This window comes from Drosophila subobscura, chromosome A (genome assembly GCF_008121235.1).
Source record: "Drosophila subobscura isolate 14011-0131.10 chromosome A, UCBerk_Dsub_1.0, whole genome shotgun sequence".
In the NCBI taxonomy this organism is placed as follows: Eukaryota; Metazoa; Arthropoda; class Insecta; order Diptera; family Drosophilidae; genus Drosophila; species Drosophila subobscura.
In genome coordinates this window covers 115,716-136,923 of record NC_048530.1, presented here as the reverse complement: position 1 = coordinate 136,923, position 21,208 = coordinate 115,716, and the positions used below count along the sequence as shown (strand labels likewise).

Below are 21,208 nucleotides of genomic sequence, written 5' to 3'. Positions count from 1 at the left end.
ATCAATAAAATCATGTCGTGACATGGGAACAAGGTTATTTGACTCGTTAACCGAAGACCAAACAGTACCTGGCAGGTTGAAATCCCCAAGAACTATTAAATGGTCTTTGTCAGATAGCGAGGAAGATACAGTTTTTAAGGCGGACAAGTGCTGCTCGTATATTAATACATCCGAAGTCGGTGGAATATACGAGCAAGTGACATAAATAGACTGGCCGGGAAGAATCAGTCTAACACAGAGGAATTCCAAGTCTTGTGAAACCTGGACTATGAAAAGTTCCGACGTGAAGTAAGAGTTTACTGCAATCAGAACGCCTCCTCCACGCCGAGACGATATATTGTCCGCTTTGCGCGGGGACTGAGATCCCAGTCGGTCCGCATTACGCGTGACAATGCCCCTACGACTCCGGTCAGCTTACTTGTTACAGCCTGGTTGTGGTTGGTACACCACCATCATGCCTATTTTTTGGTCGGCCACATGCCTCTTTTTTGTTCGGCCAACATGCCTCTTTTTGATAGGCCAACATGCCTCTTTTTGATCGGCCAACATGCCTCTTTTTTTGATCTGTACCAAGCCCTCGATGTGCGGGATGAAGTTCAACCGCTCGCCGACCGTGATACCGAGGTACCGATATTCGCGCTTATATGGCAGGCTTGCTCCTGCAAACCGTACTAATGGCGGCCGTTGAAGTTTGCGCTTGAGCAGCATGATCGCGGTCTTGCTAGTTGAGACGGCAACGCTGACATCAACTCCCCAAGCGCCTACGATAGACATCAGTTCTTCTCCTTTTCGCTCGAGCTCTGTACGGGCGTTTCCCTCGATGAGGAGGAGCAGGTCGTCGGCATACGAGCTGAGCGCGCCATGTGGCTCCAAGCGCTGGAGCAGCACGTCCATCAAGATGTTCCATATGAATGGACCACTTATGGACCCCTGTGGGCAACCTCTTGTCACCGGAACAGTGGCTAATCCATGCCTGCTGACAATGCTCGCACTCCGGCCGGAGAAGAAGCTTCGGCACAAGCCTGCTTCACGGCAGCCCAGCTCTAGGAGACGACGTAGCGCAGCATTCCACTCGACGTTGTCGAAGGCTCCCTTGAAATCCACGAAGATTCCGAGCACGTATTTCGCCCGACTGGCTGAAGCATCCTCCACTCAGCGTCCTTCGCGAAATCCAAATTGCCATCTGCAGCCATCCGGTATGGTGTCCTTCAGATGATTCCCTCTAGTACTTTTCCCAGCACTGGCAATAGACATATACCCCGATATGAAGCAGGATCCGTCCTGTCCTTATCGGTCCCCTTCAAGAGTGGAACCACCCTAGGGTGCTTCCATTCCGCAGAGGAATATCCTGTCTCCAGGCAGCGGGAGTACAACGCTGTCATTTGCTGGAGGATGGCACGCCACATTGCCTTGCAAATGGCACCTGTGATGCCGTCCATGCCGGGAGAGCGTCTGTTTTTCAACCTGGCGACGCAAGCATCAACCTCAGAATCTCTGAGGGCCAGTGGAGCTTCGGACGGTATGGCAATGTGCGCATTCGACTCCGCAACAGGGAAAAAGTTGCAAGGAGGGGAAAAGTTTCCATGTTGCGACCGGCCCACCATCCGTCTGAAGGCATCCAATCTCCGTGCTCTTTTTGCGGCCTCGGCAAATCCTGTAGACGTGCCCCCATGGATCGTCTCTGTTGTCTCCCACGAAGCGTCGCCAGTTGTCTTCCTTCGTCCTCAGGATGAGCTTCTTGTATTGCGCTGAGGAGATCCTTAGCTCAACAACAAGTTGCTCTGCTTCGTCGGTCTCGTGCCGACGTGCGTCCTGCAGCCGCCGCCTCAGTCTCCTGACCTTTCGGCGTTTGGAGTGTAGTTCGGCCGTCCACCAAACTATCTTCCTCGCGGCTCTCGGCGTGCTGCGTCCCAGCACTCTGTCGCGCACTCTGTGCACTACAGAGCGCAATGCAGACACTTGGTCGTCCAACGGCGATTTGGCGATGTTCTCCGTCCATTCGGATGTCTCCCTTACCACTTCGTCCTCAAAAAGTCGCCAGCGCGCATTGGAAAGCTTCAAGGACGGCACAGGAGCAAAGCTATCAACTGTGTCGGTCGGATCACGCGTCACCTCAACATGGATCATGTTGTGGTCGCTGGTGTCCCATTCCCTCACTTTCCAGTCGTATGTGGCCCACATGGTCGCTGCCTCATTGGCGATTGTTACATCGATGTCGCTGTGGCGGTTGTTGCGGTTGTCGAATGTAAACACCCGAATGGCTTCGTTGAGCACGCCGGCTCGGTTCTCGGTAATCCACTCAGACAGCAGCTCGCCCCGTGCATAGTTAGCTTGTCCCCGAGCATGCTCGGAGAGTTTGCTAAACCAAGATGACAGGCGTGCGGCTGGCCAGCAGCAGCACCGCATCCAGATACCTGAGGTACGGGGCCAAGTCGGTGTTGAATTGGCAGTACACGGAGCATAGGATGATTGAGCCAAATCTTCCTTGCACTCTAACGCATACTCCATGTTCGGTAGTAAGGAGATCTATTGGCATGCAGATGGCGTCCGGTTCGTCGACGATGATGGCAGCTTTCGGTTTATCCTCACGAAGGGGGCGGTCGTGGAATACTGGCATTCCCGAAGGAAGGCCAGTAATCCGCCCGCTCCATCGAATACGGCTGGACCAGTAATCCGCCATGATGGATCCGAGTTCCTCCATCGACATACGGCTCCTGGACCAGTGCGAACAGATGGCCAGAGTGTGCTGACGGGAAGCCCTTAAAGCGGCTGCGAATGATGGACAGCCGTGCTTCCTGGAACTTGGCGCTATCCACTACCTTCCTGAGCTCGCTCACTGAAGGCGTGCGAATGATCGCACCTCCACTCTTCAGTTCGCGAACTTCATGAACTCTGACTCCAAGTTTGGGCACCACGTCCTTCTTGACACGCTCGACCAACTGCTTCCCAGTCTCCTCCGGGTTCCTGCTCTTGATAAGAGCCGACCAGGTTTCAGGTTTTGGCGGGGCTTGGCAATCGGCGGGACAGCAGTGCTCGGTGCCCACATACGCCACTACGCAGCGGTGAGGCAGCGGTGGCCAGCGGTGGCGGCAGCGGTGGCGGCAGCGGCAGCTGGGGTCTGTGGAGGCGGCATACGTGCCCTCTCCTCCAGGCGCACCTTGTCCCCAGCCAGTGCCATGACGAGCTCGTCGTACCTGTTGGTAGCGACGAGAACGGCCATGGAGGCTTCGGCGGACATACCTCCCTTGAGGACTGCCTCGTTCACCGACATCCGTATGGCGGACAACTCGGCGGTAACAGCTGAATACCCAGCCGCGACAATAGTCGTGGCAGGGGCATGGGGCAGTGTGCAGCGGCAGCGGCGGCAGCGGTGGCAGCGGCAGCGGCAGGCAGCGGCAGAGGTGGTGGCAGCGGTGGCAGCGGCTGGCAGCGGTGGTGGCAGCGGTGTCGTATGTGGCAAAGGGCTCAAAAGGGAGCGACGAAGGCGGCGATCTGACCGCTGGGATCGGCGTCTCTCCAGACATCCCTATTCCAAGAGCGATCTTTTTGGCCCCTTCTCGGCTTCCTTTTTGGTCGACGGATCCTTCGGCCGGCGTTTTTTGCGGGCGGGAACGCTCGACGTCGAGCTCGCGCCAACGCTAGACAAAGTAGATAACGTCGCTGGCGTCCTAATTAGATGACGAGGATTTGGCCCACGGCCATTTTACTTGAATTTCTTCCCTGACATTTGGCGGTCTGTCAGCACCCGCTAGGGCCAGCACAATGCTTTGTTTTAATTAGACAGTCGGATTCCCCAAGTCCGTGCCAGTTCGGAATTGATTGTTAATTGATAATCGTTATAATTAATAAGAACTAAGTTTCGCACCAAAAGTTCGAGCAAGAAAGTTCCACAATTGGCTACGTAACTAAACTATCCGGGGAACGAAAGGTTCGAAACTCTATTTACCCAGAACGAGCACATAAACCATGTTATTGTTTCCCAATCAAGCCCGACTATCTCAATCTTCAGAGCCAATCCTTATCCCGAAGTTACGGATTTAATTTGCCGACTTCCCTTACCTACATTATTCTATCGACTAGAGACTCTTCACCTTGGAGACCAGCTGCGGATATTGGTACGGCCTGTTGAGAAGTTTGCGTGTCCCCGCCATACATTTTCAAGTTCCGAGGAGAAAATATCGACACAACAGTATATGTCATGCTCTTCTAGCCCATCTACCATATCTCTCTGCGAAAGACTTCCATGGTAGTACGGCTATAAAACAGAAAAGAAAACTCTTCCGATATCTCTCGACGGCTTCTTTATGGTCGTTCCTGTTGCCAGGATGAGCACGAGGCCCATATTTAATAACAAACGGATACTCAACAGGTTACGGAATTGGAACCGTATTCCCTTTCGTTCAAAATTATTCAAGTGTTTCAAAAAATCATTAAAGATTTGACAATATATGCTTACTGATTTTTTAATTGAAAATTTTCGGCTTTCGCCTTGAACTTAGGACCGACTAACTCGTGATCAACCACTGTTCACACGAAACCCTTCTCCACTTCAGTCCTCCAAGGTCTCATTCGATTATTTGCTACTACCACCAAGATCTGTGCCAATGGCAGCTCCATGCAGGCTTACGCCAAACACTTCTACGCTTACCATTGTACCTTCCTACTCACTAAAGTTTCAAAATTTATATCACAAGTAATATAAATCATCTACTTTAGCGGTAATGTATAGGTATACAACTTAAGCGCCATCCATTTTAAGGGCTAGTTGCTTCGGCAGGTGAGTTGTTACACACTCCTTAGCGGATTTCGACTTCCATGATCACCGTCCTGCTGTTTTAAGCAACCAACGCCTTTCATGGTTTCTGCATGAGTTGTTAATTTGGGCACCGTAACATTACGTTTGGTTCATCCCACAGCGCCAGTTCTGCTTACCAAAAGTGGCCCACTGGGCACATTATATCATAACCTTAAACTTCATATCAAGAAAGTTAAGGTTCTTACCCATTTAAAGTTTGAGAATAGGTTAAGATCGTTTCGACCCTAAGGCCTCTAATCATTCGCTTTACCAGATAAGATTATTTTATATAACATTAAAATGCACCAGCTATCCTGAGGGAAACTTCGGAAGGAACCAGCTACTAGATGGTTCGATTGGTCTTTCGCCCCTATACTCAATTCTGACAATCGATTTGCACGTCAGAACTGTTTCGGTCTTCCATCAGGGTTTCCCCTGACTTCAACCTGATCAAGTATAGTTCACCATCTTTCGGGTCACAGCATATATGCTCAAGGTACGTTCCAGTTAGAGGCATAAATAATATAAATATTATTATACATAACTATATAGAACGCCCGGGATTGTGTTAATTATCTATAAATAGTTAAAAACTAATCCCATTATTAGTCAAGTTAATTACGCTATTAGGTTTATCTCCCAATAACTTGCACATATGTTAGACTCCTTGGTCCGTGTTTCAAGACGGGTCCCGAAGGTATCCTGAATCTTTCGCATTGTTAATCATACAAATGCTTATAATAAACACAAATATCGATGATAATTATGCCATTATATAATTTCGGAAAATTAACGCACTGTATTAATTTTAATTTATCAACACTTTATCAAATTAATGACATTTATTCTATGTTAAAATGCAAGCATAATAATTTGAATAAACTATAAGCCATATTTTATGATAAATTTGGTATATGCTAATAGATTACAATGTCCTTATATGGAAAAAATTCACACTATTATTATAATATTGTTAAAATATTACAACTTTAATGATGAATTTTCCATAACGGATATTCAGGTTCATCGGGCTTAACCTCTAAGCAGTTTCACGTACTGTTTAACTCTCTATTCAGAGTTCTTTTCAACTTTCCCTCACGGTACTTGTTTACTATCGGTCTCATGGTTATATTTAGTTTTAGATGGAGTTTACCACCCACTTAGTGCTGCACTATCAAGCAACACGACTCTTTGGAAACATCATCTAATAATCATTAACGTTATACGGGCCTGGCACCCTCTATGGGTAAATGGCCTCATTTAAGAAGGACTTAAATCGTTAATTTCTCATACTAGAATATTGACGCTCCATACACTGCATCTCACATTTGCCATATAGACAAAGTGACTTAGTGCTGAACTGATTTCTTTTCGCTCGCCGCTACTAAGAAAATCCTGGTTAGTTTCTTTTCCTCCCCTAATTAATATGCTTAAATTCAGGGGGTAGTCCCATATGAGTTGAGGTTGTATATACATATATTAAAATTATAATGATACTAATACAATATTATTATATATAGCACGTTCTCATAATGAAATCATTAAAATGTCCGTATTTTATAACAAACACCACGAAGAATATTTAATATTTATTTTTACAACAACATTCCTTTCAAACCGTTAATAAGAGGCAATTCTAGATGAAAAAAAAAATAAATAATTTTTTATGCTAGACATTCCTCAGTATTTTTTGATCCAAGAAGGAAAAAAATAATATATTTTCTTCGTTATTCTCACACAAATATATACAACAATGAGAGATAATGCATTTCCATTTAATATCAATATTATGAATATATTTGTACATAAGTGTACATATATCCAATAATATACAATATGCTTGAAAATTTCGTAAAATTTTCAAACAACTTATTTAGCATAGTCTTACAACCCTCAACCATATGTAGTCCAAGCAGCACTATAAAATTAATTAAAGTACATAACAGCATGGACTGCGATATGCGTTCAAAATGTCGATGTTCATGTGTCCTGCAGTTCACACGATGACGCACAGTTTGCTGCGTTCTTCATCGACCCATGAGCCGAGTGATCCACCGCTTAGAGTGATTAAAATTTGTTTGTTATTACATTTGTCAGATATGTTTTATTGAAAGAAATTAAAAAATACACCATTTTACTGGCATATATCAATTCCTTCAATAAAATTGTATTTTTTTATCCTAAAAAATTTTGCGAAATGTCTTATTTTTATATAAACGATATCTTACCATATTTATGAATATAAATAATATGTAATTTGACAATGTTTGATAAATATCAATTTATATAAAAGAATTAACCTGAACACAGGTACAACATTGTACTTTTTAGGTTGTTGCATTAACCAATGTATGCCCATAGCTCTGATGGACAATACATTATGGTCCATATGCACGCTGATTTTATAAATCAATATATTGTAATATATCATCAATGTGTAATTTTGATATTAAATGCTACATACGTATATTAGCTACTACTATATGAGTATATTGACATCATTACAAACAATACATATAAGATTTACAACTGGATATATTTATTTTACAATTATGATTTTACAAAAAACAGTTTTGCTGAAATGTTTCCGAGAGGTTATGCAGGTGGTACTAAGAGATTTTGCTCGCGTATACTAGGGCGGCGTTATATGGTTTCAGATTCTAATCTTGCTTAGAATTTGCTTATCACTATTTGCTGCGAGTTCAATCTCTTTTCGCGCTAACATACTTAGCTCTTCCTCATTCCATTGTGCCTTTACGTCAGTACGAAGACAAGTTTACAAAACTCATCCTTGCGCCGACGTGACATGTGGGCGCTCACATATCGTACTTTTAATATTAATATCCATATTATGAATATATTCGTACATAAATGTACATATATCTAATAATACACAATGTGCTGAACATTTCGTAAAATTTTCAGACAATTTTTTAGCATTTGTCAAAAAGTTGAACGAAAAATTAAAAATAAAATAAATAAAAAAAAATTTTAAATAAATAAAAGAATGTGGCGAAATGTCTTAGTTCTACATAAATGACATATTACCATATTTATGAATATAAATAAGTTGTAATTTGACAATGTTTGATAAATATCAATTTGTATAAAAGTATTAACCTGAACGCAGGTACAACATTGTACTTTTTAGGCTGTTGCATTAACCAATGTATGCCCATAGCTGAGATGGACAATAAATAAGCGCAACGCGTGCATATTATGGTATATACATATGCACGCAGATTTTTTATAAATGAATATATTGTAATATATCAACAAAATGTAATTTTGATATTAAATGTTACATACGTATATTAGCTACTACTATATGACATCATTGGAAAAAAAAAACGAGAAGGTACGTGTGAGACGCTTCTTACGCGTCACAATTTTATACCCGGCACTCAGTACTACATCTGCAACTTAGCGGTTATTTATCAAATTTTACATTTTTTCTTCATCTGTCATCTACATCAGGGGCTCGGCACGGCCCTATCCCATGGGGTGCGGGACAAGGCGCTGCTGCTGCGCTGCCCTCACGTACAAGCGTAATACAGTGATTCGTACCAATACCAATGTTCCGTTTTGCGTGCGTCTTCACACACAAACGCAAAAACGGCTCGTTAATTGTATGTGTGCCGAGCCCTGATCTACATCAACAGGACTACTAACGCCAACACGCTCCTTTAGCTCGCCACCCTCCCCTAGAGACACACTTTGCAGAGTCAAGGCAGAGTCGCGGCAGAGGCAGCGGCAGAGAAGTGTCAGGGGCAGAGGCCATAAACAGCGCGAAGCAAAATGTGCTGCTATAAGCTGCGGGACGGGGTGGGTTTGGCCTCTGAAAATTAATTTCTTCATTATGGCTATAATAATGATCCAATCGGATCCCAATTTGGTGATCTGATAGATATGGTCATTCCCTACGGAATGGCGTTTTTAGTTTTCTGTTATCTTCAAAATTTGAGAGGTTTTCGCCCTTTTTCGGGGGCGGAAGGGGGGCGGGGCTCATTTTTTAAATACACTGGTTTCAGTGTGAGCATACAGCAGTTGGTGGCTCTAGCTCTTATAGTCTCTAAGAACTAGCCGACAAACAAGACGGACAGACGGACGGACGGACAGACGGACAGACGGACAGACGGACGGACGGACAGACAGACATGGCTCAATCGACTCGGCTATTATAATGTTATGTTACATACGTACATTAGCTACTACTATATGAGTATATTGACATCATTACAAAAAATACATATAAGATTTACAACTGGATATATTTATTTTACAATTATGATTTTATAAAAACAGTTTGGCTGAAATGTTTCCGAGAGGTTCGGCAGGTGGTACTAAGAGATTTTGCTCGCGTATACTAGGGCGGCGTTATATGGTTTCAGATTCTAATCTTGCTTAGAATTTGCTTATCACTATTTGCTGCGAGTTCAATCTCTTTTCGCGCTAACATACTTAGCTCTTCCTCATTCCATTGTGCCTTTACGTCAGTACGAAGACAAGTTTACAAAACTCATCCTTGCGCCGACGTGACATGTGGGCGCTCACATATCGTACTTTTAATATTAATATCCATATTATGAATATATTCGTACATAAATGTACATATATCCAATAATACACAATGTGCTGAACATTTCGTAAAATTTTCAGACAATTTTTAGCATTTGTCAAAAGTTGAACGAAATTAAAAATACACCGTTTTACTGGCGTATATCAGTTCCATTAACAAAAATTTTATTTTATCCTAAAAGAATGTGGCGAAATGTCTTAGTTCTACATAAATGACATATTACCATATTTATGAATATAAATAAGTTGTAATTTGACAATGTTTGATAAATATCAATTTGTATAAAAGTATTAACCTGAACGCAGGTACAACATTGTACTTTTTAGGCTGTTGCATTAACCAATGTATGCCCATAGCTGAGATGGACAATACATAAGCGCAACGCGTGCATATTATGGTATATACATATGCACGCAGATTTTATAAATGAATATATTGTAATATATCAACAAAATGTAATTTTGATATTAAATGTTACATACGTATATTAGCTACTACTATATGACATCATTACAAAAAAAAACGAGAAGGTACGTGTGAGACGCTTCTTACGCGTCACAACTTTTATACCCGGCACTCAGTACTACATCTGCAACTTAGCGGTTATTTATCAAATTTTACATTTTTTCTTCATCTGTCATCTACATCAGGGCTCGGCACGGCCCTATCCCATGGGTGCGGGACAAGGCGCTGCTGCTGCGCTGCCCTCACGTACAAGCGTAATACAGTGATTCGTACCAATACCAATGTTCCGTTTTGCGTGCGTCTTCACACACAAACGCAAAACGGCTCGTTAATTGTATGGGTGCCGAGCCCTGATCTACATCAACAGGACTACTAACGCCAACACGATATCCTTTAGCTCGCCACCCTCCCCTAGAGACACACTTTGCAGAGTCAAGGCAGTGTCGCGGCAGAGGCAGCGGCAGAGAAGTGTCAGGGGCAGAGGCCATAAACAGCGCGATTAAAAAATGTGCTGCTATAAGCTGCGGGACGGGGTGGGTTTGGCCTCTGAAAATTAATTTCTTCATTATGGCTATAATAATGATCCAATCGGATCCCAATTTGGTGATCTGATAGATATGGTCATTCCCTACGGAATGGCGTTTTTAGTTTTCTGTTATCTTCAAAATTTGAGAGGTTTTCGTAATTTTCGGGGGCGGAAGGGGGCGGGGCTCATTTTTGAAATACACTGGTTTCAGTGTGAGCATACAGCAGTTGGTGGCTCTAGCTCTTATAGTCTCTAAGAACTAGCCGACAAACAAACAAGACGGACAGACGGACAGACGGGACGGACGGACGGACAGACGGACAGACAGACATGGCTCAATCGACTCGGCTATTATAATGTTATGTTACATACGTACATTAGCTACTACTATATGAGTATATTGACATCATTACAAAAAATACATATAAGATTTACAACTGGATATATTTATTTTACAATTATGATTTTATAAAAACAGTTTGGCTGGAATGTTTCCGAGAGGTTCGGCAGGTGGTACTGAGAGATTTTGCTCGCGTATACTAGGGCGGCGTTATATGGTTTCAGATTCTAATGTTTGCTTATCGACATATCGTACATTGGTAACCTGCTTGGTTAGCCTCTGCACTTTGTTTCGCTGTTCAAGTTGGATATCATTGGTCCAATTAAGTTTGGACCGATAACATCCGGGAGATACCGGCAGGTCTTGAATCAACTTGATCTGATGTTTTCGACTTATGAATTACAGAATTAAATCCCCTTCTGCGATTATTATTCAGATCCATATCTCCATAGATAGGGGCGAAAGACCAACCGAACCATCCAGTCGTAGATAGATAGGGACAGTAGGAATCTCGTTAATCCATTCATGCGCGTCACTAATTAGATGACGAGGCATTTGGCTATTTTTTTTTTTTTTTTTTTTTTTGATCGCAGAGGAAGGGAAATCTTCAAAAGATACCAAAAGGGAGCCATTCCCTTTTATCATGCACGATTCATGAATTTACTTCAACAGGTTGAAGCTCATCACGCATACGTACTAAAACCCACCTCTAGTTCTACACCAGCGATGTTTATACCTAATTTTACATTAAGCCTAGGTAGCAGGCGTCTTCTTTCCTCACATAGTGCTGTGGCTAAGTCCAATCTCTAGTGTACCCTATAAGGTACATGAACTGTCGGAAGCAGTATATTCCGCCAATCACTACTCTGGAGCTGATGACATTACTGTCACCAGTTGATGGGAGATCTTTCGCGATTAGTCCTTTGATGGACTGGTTGCTCCAGATTGCACGCCAGTTCAATGTCGCGGAAAGGACTTCGACATTGCCGGACACACCGTAATCTCGTTGCACTGCCGATATAACTTCAGGTCTCTTATATTTCTCAACCTTGCGCTGATGCGCTAGGTCAAGAGACAGTCCATGTGTTAATATCTGTGCATCAATCACGTATGCGTGATTGTGTCGAATAGCCACCAGGTCGGGCTTACATACTGAGGAATTGCCCTGCACGTTCGGTTCGACGTGTACTGTGTGGCCCTTCTCCTCAAGAATTCTCTTGAGGTTGTTGACCACGCAGTTATGCCTTGCTACCCGCTTCCCATGCGTACGGTAGCAATTTTGCAGGATGTGGTTGTTTGTTTCGGGAGCATCACATCCTGCCCGGCATTGTTGATCCATGGCATGCCTTCCCCTCGTGTTACGAGACCTTGAGGGGAGTGCATTTATTCGCAGTTTGATTCCATTTTTGTAATCTCTTTCTGCTAGCAAACGCGTGGGCTGACTCACCCACCCGTGTTGCGGACGAAATTGTCGCGCCTCACGTAGGCCGCTACCCAGTACGTTTCGATCGCTGCACGTGTTATCAACTCACTTTCTCCAGTCAGAGTTCTACCTCGAGCTTTCTTCAGTTCGTCTTCTAAGAAAGAGTTGGCCGTATCGGATTGACCGAGATGGACCCACTTTATATTGCTCAATCTTTTCATCCGAAGCATGGGAGCTACCCAACGAACTGAAGGCACGCCGAGGCCCCCACATGTGTGAGGAGCATGAAAGAATGCGGTTGATACGTCAAATGGAAGACCTAACCATTTTCTTATGACCGAACGTACCAGTATGTCACACTTTCTCAGGACACCTATCATCACACTCCCAAGCGTAAGCTTGTGATAGAGTTGTGGGATAAGCACAGTTCTGAGGGCGAACATTTTCTGTTGAGGTTTGAGGGGGGATCTTGTCAGTCTCAACAGCTTTGGACCGAGGTCTTCGGCTGGACTGTACCTGGTCCTCCCCTCTGCAGTGAACTTTATGCCTAGATAGTTCCACTCGTCTGAGCGCTTCAATGCTGGACACGTGCGCGAACCTATTTTAAAAAAAAGTACTGTGGTACGACCACAGTACATTTCTGTTTAGGTTGCCCCTTTATTCCAATTGTAAAACATTTATCCGAGTTTAGGGTAAGCCCGACTGAAGACAGAAAGTCAACAGTCGTGTCCAACAGTTTTTGAAGCCCCATTGGAGTTTCCGCAAATAGGACTAGATCATCTGGGAATGCTGCTGCGTTTGTTATGGCGTTTCCGACTGTGGCACCAATCTCGTTAGGGAAGGTCTTAAGCAACCGATCGATGACTAGGTTGAATATTATAAGAGAGTCATAGTTACTCCCGCCGTTGACCCGCGCTTACTTGAATTTCTTCACTTTGACATTCAGAGCACTGGGCAGAAATCACATTGTGTCAACACCCGCTAGGCCATCACAACGCTTTGTTTTAATTAGACAGTCGGATTCCCCAAGTCCGTGCCAGTTCTGAATTGATTGTTAATTGATAATCGTTATAATTAATAAGAACTAATTGGTTTTACTCAATTAGTATTCTTTAAAATTTTAGCAAGAAAGTTCCACAATTGGCTACGTAACTAAACTATCCGGGGAACAAGTAACTACCATAAATGATAGAAACTCTAATAGTGAGGAGGCGTCAACTGTATCCAAAACTTACCAGACCTGGGTGGAACCGAGCAGCAGCAAGAGGGACGGCGAAACGCACTCATCCGTCAAAAAGGGAGGAGCATCGATCCGTAAATCCACTTCCTGACGCGCGTACACACAAGGCATCACATTCCACAAGGGTAGTAAAACGTCAAAACAAGCTGGAAAAGGGAGAGTTAAAACACACTGGCACACTTCCGAAAGATCCACTCACCAGTATATAAAGGCAAGCGGAGGAGCACCGGGCCACAAATTCACTCCATAAACGGCCGAAGAGACTCCATAAACGCACAATAAATGATAATGAACAATATTTCACACCATGAATCACAAATAATATTTCACATCATGGAAGGGGAAGGATTGGTTCAAACTATTTCACTCCCTAAACGCACAATAAATGATAATAAATAATATTTCACACCATGAATCACAAATAAAAAAGAAATTTATTATTATTTATTGATTGGTTCAAACGATTTAACACCATAAATGCACAATAAATAATAATAAATAATATTTCACGTCATGAATCACAAATAAAGAAATTTATTTTTACTCAGGTGCTGCGAGCGGCGGCAACGATCCTGCGAGCAGAGGCCCTGGCACAGGAGAAGAAGGAGCAGGCGGAGCAGCGACCAGGGGCGGGGCCACAGGCGGAGAGCGCGGCCGAGTCCTCGGAGCCGTGGGAGCGGGGTCCGTGGCTGTGGCAAGAGCCGGCACCACCGGCGCCAACGCTCAAGCGGCCGACAGCAGAGACGGCACCACCGGTCCCACCGTTCAGGCGACAATCGTCGTGCCCAGAACCGCGACGAGGACACCGGCCGACGCTGCAGCGACAGGCGTCGGAGCCAACGGCGCTCCGATTGACGCTGCTCGAGCCCGAGGAGTGGCCTGAGACCGTGGTCCGCGCACAGGCCAGTGCGAGGCTGACGGGCCGGCGCACCAACCGGCTGGTGACGGAACGCGGCGTCCGCTACCGGATCACGATGTCAGCCGCGGGGACAACGGTCTTCCGGGATCGACAGGGATAGCGGGCGACAAGGCGTATGTAGAACGGACAGGGTGGACGACTACGCGCGGCGACGAGGAATGACCTAGGAGAGGGGAGTCAAAAGTGAGTAATGGGAAAAAAAGATGTGTGTTTATTTTAATTAATTACTTACCGGAAGCACGAACCATGTGAGGAAGAAAAAAACGAATTCACTAGGTCTGGCAACCCCGCGCCGTATCGGGTTCGCGAAGATGCAACCCCGCGCATTATCGAGTTCACGAAGATGCAACCCCGCGCATTATCGAGTTCGCGACAATGCAACCCCGCACCGGATCGATCACAACATCGATTCTTCCCGATCTGGCAACCCGCCGACTATCGATTCTCAACACCGAGTTTCCCCGATCTGCCAACGGGCCACCTATCGATCGCAGCGCGGACTGCCGTAGATAGGGCAGCCCCGCCACCTATCGATCGTGGGGGCAGGTTACATCGGTCTGGCGGCACCGAACCGGTTAACCGGGACCGGTTCGACCGGAGGCTGCGCGCGCACCAATTCGAAGGCGCGCGCGTTGATTCAAAAGCGACGCGCCGGTACAGCGGAAAACGGAGGCTTTCCGCTTCCCGAAGAAAGAGGGGAGTGTGAGGGAACGTGTTCCTCACAGGCTTTACAGGGTTAAAGCCTAGGGCTCGGATATCCGAGCACGGCGAATATGGAAGAGGCGCTCAGAGAGCGGGGAGCCCAAGATGGCGACGCAGAAGAGAGGAGAATCTGGAAGAGGCGCTCAGAGAGCGGGGAGCCCAATATGGCGGCTCAAAAGAGAGTGGAAGGATGGGATCGGGCCGGCAGCGGACCGACGCATGACCAAATATGGCCATGAGATCGAGGTCCCGTTACGAAGAAGGGAGAAAGCATCAGAATCGGCGATGGAAAAGTACTGACCTCGTGGGAGAACCGTTAGCCGGCGCCTTTATAAGGAGGGCGGCAGCCAAGGCACGGGATCTTCGCGCGTGAGCAGCCCAAGAGCTAAGTCGAGTGTTCGGGAGTACAAGTGAATCGAAGTGCATAATAACGGAAGTTGTAACGGGACCAGCGACATCGAAGACCCAGAGTGAGTCTTGCGTAATCAGAGTAGACAGTAGATTTTGGACGAGGTTTGAACGGTGAAAGGCGAACCGTTAGAGTGCGGAATTTGTGTGGCGGATTAAGGTCAAATTGCCCCAGTTCAGCGGCATAAGCGTGCAACGCCCGGGTCCAACCCTCCAAAGTCGGCAGGTCGTACGATAGCGATATTATGGCAATAAGCTAGGCTAACAGATTAACCTTAATATACCGAATAAAACCTGAACTATCAGAATTAAACCAATCCTGCGTTATTACTTGGTCGTCGAGGCAACAATACAAATTCGTTGCAACCACCCCATTTCCCGCTGAGTCAGCTCAGCCCAGGTCATACGACCGGAAAAAGGGTTCGTTACAATACTATAAGCCATATTTTATGATAAATTTGGTATATGCTAATAGATTACAATATCCTTAATGTCCAATGTCCAATATTGTTAAAATATTACAACTTTAATGATGAATTTTCCATAACGGATATTCAGGATCATCGGGCTTATCTTCTAATAATTGCCTAATAACTTGCCACTTTTCTTACATAAGCTAATACGCGAGTGCATGCCTTTCATTTGTTTAGAATTGTAATTTAATCGTGTTAAATTGTGCGTCGGTTGGTTGTGTGTTTGTGCTTTTTCTTTTTTGTAAGTACGCCCTCACTATTAGCCGCTCTCTCTTGTAGTTGCGCTTCTGCCTTCCATTCTCTAGCTCAAATAACTGTTCTCCCTCTCTCGCTCTCAATACTTTCTGTGCAGTAGCGCGCGCTAGCTGTCGCTGCGTTTCTTCTTTCTCTACTCTCTGCGCTCATCTGTTTTCGATCCCGCTTTAAGCACTGCTTATTTGCATTTGTCGGCACACTGGTTTCACTGCTATTTGTTTTTGAGAAAATTATTTTTATATATTTCATTTATTTATTTTCGTTTTTTATTTCTATATTTAATATAAATAATAGAAATAATGGAATACGTGGTTGTGTGTTCCGCTAAGGCTTGCAAGAAGCAGATCACCCACGACCAGCCGAACATCCCATGCTGGCTCTGCGATAATGTAGTGCACGCAAAATGTATTGGGTTTTCAGGCCTCGTGGGTGACGCAATTTCAAAGCGTAATGGTCTGCATTACAGTTGCGAGGCATGTCGGTCTGTCGAGAACGACATGGTCACATTTATGAGGCAGACGCGAAAGGGCTTTAAGGAGCTGACCGTGGGCTTTAAGAAGCAGTACGATCGGCTTCTAGCCATGGAGTCTCAGTTCAGCGGTTTTAAACTGCTGAATGAGTCTCCTAGGCGCAAAAAAGTCACTCCTCGTGATCTGCAAGTGCCTGTCCCTCGATCGCTCGCTGCTGATCAACTGTCTCCGTCCACTCCGATAGTGCAGCAGCTAATTTCGTTTGCCACTCCAATGGCAACGACAGCTGCTGGTGATCAAGTTTCGGCTACCGAATCGATCATCTCGGAGAACATGCAGCCAGTTAGCACTGTAGCGTCCGTGTCTGTCGAGTCCGTTCCAAAGCCCATCCCATCTATTTCGATCCCACCAGTTAATAAACGTCCCGGACCACCGGATATTGCCGTCACAGGTATCAGACCTGTGGTGCCAAAACCTCTGGTGGGAGTCCCACCAAAGCGGCAAGTTTTTGTCTCTCGGCTTGCCCCTGACCTCACATCTAATGATGTAACTGCTTTTATACAAAGCAAAATAAAAACCGATGGCTTAAAGGTGGAGAAGTTTAATTTCTCTTATGCCAGGGAGATATCCTCTTTCAAGATTAGCGTGTCTCCAACTCATTTCGAGACCATTTGCTCATCCAAATTTTGGCCAGAGCACCTGGTTGTGAAAGAGTTTAAGGCTAAGAAGAAAAATAGGCCCCCCATAACTCTTCCTAGTAGTGAGGCCAGTGCTCCTTCCTCCTCTACTCTTTCCTCTTCTGCTTATTCCTCCTCTGCTCTGCCCACCTCTTCCCACTGCAATTCCTCGCAGTCAAAAAACTAATTTCCCTCGTTGTAGCCTATCAAAATGCTCGCGGCTTACGTAGTAAGCTGAGCACACTTTTATGGATAGTTTCACATTTTCATCCCATGTTATTGTGTTTACCGAAACCTGGTTAAAGCCGGACATTCTTAGTTCCGAAGTTTTGGCAGATAGGTACACAATTTATAGGAATGATCGTTCGTCTCGGCGTGGAGGAGGCGTTCTGATTGCAGTAAACTCTTACTTCACGTCGGAACTTTTCATAGTCCAGGTTTCACAAGACTTGGAATTCCTCTGTGTTAGACTGATTCTTCCCGGCCAGTCTATTTATGTCACTTGCTCGTATATTCCACCGACTTCGGATGTATTAATATACGAGCAGCACTTGTCCGCCTTAAAAACTGTATCTTCCTCGCTATCTGACAAAGACCATTTAATAGTTCTTGGGGATTTCAACCTGCCAGGTACTGTTTGGTCTTCGGTTAACGAGTCAAATAACCTTGTGCCCATGTCACGACATGATTTTATTGATGGCTTATTAGACCTATCCCTGTCTCAAGTCAACCATGTGAAAAACTCCTTGGGTCGATTGCTTGATCTGTGCTTTGTCTCGGATCCGACCTTATCGTTGTTAACACGAGCACTCCCGCTCACTATTCCTGAAGACTGCTATCATCCTACTTTCGAAGTGTCGGTAGATATTGGACCTACTGTATCGGATCGTGCGGGTAGGCTATCTGAACGCGTCCGCTGCTTTCGTAAAGCCGAGTTTACGAAGCTCAATAACTTAATTAGGGATTTTGATTGGTCCGCTCTGTACTCGTGCACTGACGTCATTGAAGGCACAAACATTTTTTTACAATGTACTTGACACAATTTTTGACACGTGTGTCCCACTGTTCTCATGTCCGACTAGATCTGCGAAACCTCCTTGGTTCGAAACCTCCTTGGTTCACCAAAGAGTTATCCAGTCTAAAGAACCTAAAATCAAGACTATTTAAAAATCTCAAGAAGTTGGTTCTCCCTCTTCTCTTTCTAATTACTTAATAGCTCGGTCAAATTTCACTGTTCTTAATGCTCAATGCTATAGGAACTACCTACTTCGATGCAGGATACGTTTTTCACAGGACCCTAAACAGTTCTACAGCTTTGTAAACAGTAAGCGTAGAACGTCCGCACATCCATCCATGCTATCATTTTTGAATATGTCGGCAAACAATGATCAGGCAATCGCCGATCTTTTTGCACAATTTTTGCAAACCACCTATTCCCAGGAAAACCCAGGCACTATGTATCCATATAGTTTACCAAGGTCGAATGGCTGCCCCAGGCACTATGTATCCATATATTTTACCAAGGTCGAATGGCATTTTGCCGAGCCCTGTGCGGATGTTAAAATTCAATGTCGGCAAACAATGATCAGGCAATCGCCGATCTTTTTACAATTTTTCCACCTATTCCCAGGAAAGCTACCCAGGCACTATGTATCCATATAGTTTACCAAGGTCGAATGGCATTTTCTGCCCTATGTTAAATGAAGGCTCCTTACTTCATAAACTTAAATTAGTTAAGCCGGTATTTTCACCGGGCCCTGACGGAGCTACTCAGGCTGTGTACTCAGGTACTGTGCCGAGTCTCTGTGCGGACCTTTGCTTAAATTATTCAATCTTTCCATCCATTCTTCTAGCTTTCCCCCCATCTGGAAGGAATCCTTTATAATTCCTCTCCATAAGAAAGGTAGCAAGTCTGACGCCAAAAACTATAGAGGTATATCTAAGTTATCCGCTATTCCTAAAATGTTCGAGAAAATTTTAACTCCGCACTTGCAACATCTTTGCAAATCATTTATATCTCCAGCTCAGCACGGATTTATACGGCGACGATCAACAACCACTAATCTTTTAGAGTTCACCTCCTTTGTCATTAAAGGATTCAAAGGTAACTTGCAGACGGATGTTATTTACACTGACTTCAGTAAGGCATTCGATTCTGTAAACCACTTCTTGCACAAAACTCTCGACCTTCTAGGGTTTGCCTAATCTGTTGAGATGGATTTCTAGCTACCTGTGACCTTCCGTTTCAAAGGGGTTTTGCAGACGGATGTTATTTACACTGACTTCAGTAAGGCATTGGTAAACCATTTCTTGCACAAAAGCTCGACCTTCTAGGGTTTCCGCCCAATCTGTTGAGATGGATTTTAGCTACCTGTGTTCTAGGTCTCAAAGGGTCCGTTTCAAAAACTCCTTATCTTTACCTGTCATGGTTACTTCTGGAGTACCACAGGGTAGCCATTTAGGCCCCTTACTTTTCACACTCTTTATTAATGACCTGCCTTCTGTCTTAACAAATTCTCGAATACTTATGTATGCGGATGATGTTAAGCTCTGTGTCCAGTATAAGGACATCTCATTTCACTCTCGCTTGCAATCTGATCTCAATAGCTTTCAGTCATGGTGTTGCGCAAATATGTTACACCTTAATGCCTCGAAGTGCAAAGTAATGACTTTTCATCGCTCCAGCCCCTTACTGGCACCTTACACCCTCTGCGGTAGTTCTCTTGAGAGAATTACATTAGTTGATGATCTTGGTGTTAAACTAGACCCCAAGTTAAAGTTTTCTGAACACATTTCTACCATGGTAAATAAAGCCATGGGTGTGCTTGGGTTTATAAAGAGGTGGTCAAAGGAATTTGATGACCCCTATATAACGAAGACTCTCTATATCTCGCTTGTTCGTCCGATTTTTAGAATACGGCTCATGTGTATGGTGCCCTCAGTACAACATACATCAGGACCGTATTGAATCAGTACAGAAAAACTTCTTATTATTTGCCCTACGGGGCCTCAACTGGGATGCAACTGTGAGACTGCCATCCTACCGTAGTAGACTTCTTTTAATAAATCTTCCATCCTTAGTTAGTCGTAGAAAAATGCTTGGTGTAATTTGTATGCACAACTTGATCAAGGGGATGTAGACAGCCCTGACTTGTTGAGCCGCGTAAACTTTACGATTCCCATTAGACCCACTAGAAACTATATTCCTTTGTTCCTTCCAATGTGTAGATCGAATTATGCCTTGCACGAGCCCTTTAGAGTGTTATGCTCGGATTATAATTCTCTCTATCACATTATATCCTCGACTCCTCCCTTCCTCTTCTTAAATCTCTTATACTAGCCTACCTCTCCCGTAGTTAATTTAATTTTTGACTTTGAAAATTTTGCTTGCTTAGCTATAGTTGCTCTAGTTTAGTTGTGTTTAGTTCTAATTTTCCTCGAATATTAGCCTAACATCTATCTTTCCTGCATGCTCGCGACCGGTTCGGTTAATCGCGCCGCGCGTCATGCGGCAGCGCCCCTCGGTCGGTTGGGCGGGAGGAGGGCTGCGTTCTGCTGGGTTCCGCGCGTAACAGGCTTTGGCTTGGTGTCGCATGGGCCACTTGATGGTGCAGTCATTGCATATCAACGTCCAGACAGACATATTTAACCTCTAAGCAGTTTCACGTACTGTTTAACTCTCTATTCAGAGTTCTTTTCAACTTTCCCTTACGGTACTTGTTTACTATCGGTCTCATGGTTATATTTAGTTTTAGATGGAGTTTACCACCCACTTAGTGCTGCACTATCAAGCAACACGACTCTTTGGAAACATCATCTACTAATCATTAACGTTATACGGGCCTGGCACCCTCTATGGGTAAATGGCCTAATTTAAGAAGGACTTAAATCGTTAATTTTTCATACTATACTCATATCATTGACGCTCCATACACT

General features: G+C 44.6%; 1 long non-coding RNA gene and 1 other non-coding gene across 2 annotated transcripts; both read right to left on the bottom strand.

Moving 5' to 3' along the window:
- Window positions 1-4,472: 4,472 nt before the first annotated feature.
- On the bottom strand, window positions 4,473-21,159 carry LOC117889634. The gene is made up of 2 exons (XR_004648525.1): window positions 20,923-21,159; window positions 4,473-5,832 (listed from the first exon to the last, which is right to left on the bottom strand). It is a non-coding gene; the product is annotated as an uncharacterized LOC117889634 (long non-coding RNA).
- On the bottom strand, window positions 6,683-6,861 carry LOC117889670. Its single transcript, XR_004648545.1, has one exon. It is a non-coding gene; the product is annotated as a 5.8S ribosomal RNA (ribosomal RNA).
- Window positions 21,160-21,208: the final 49 nt, after the last annotated feature.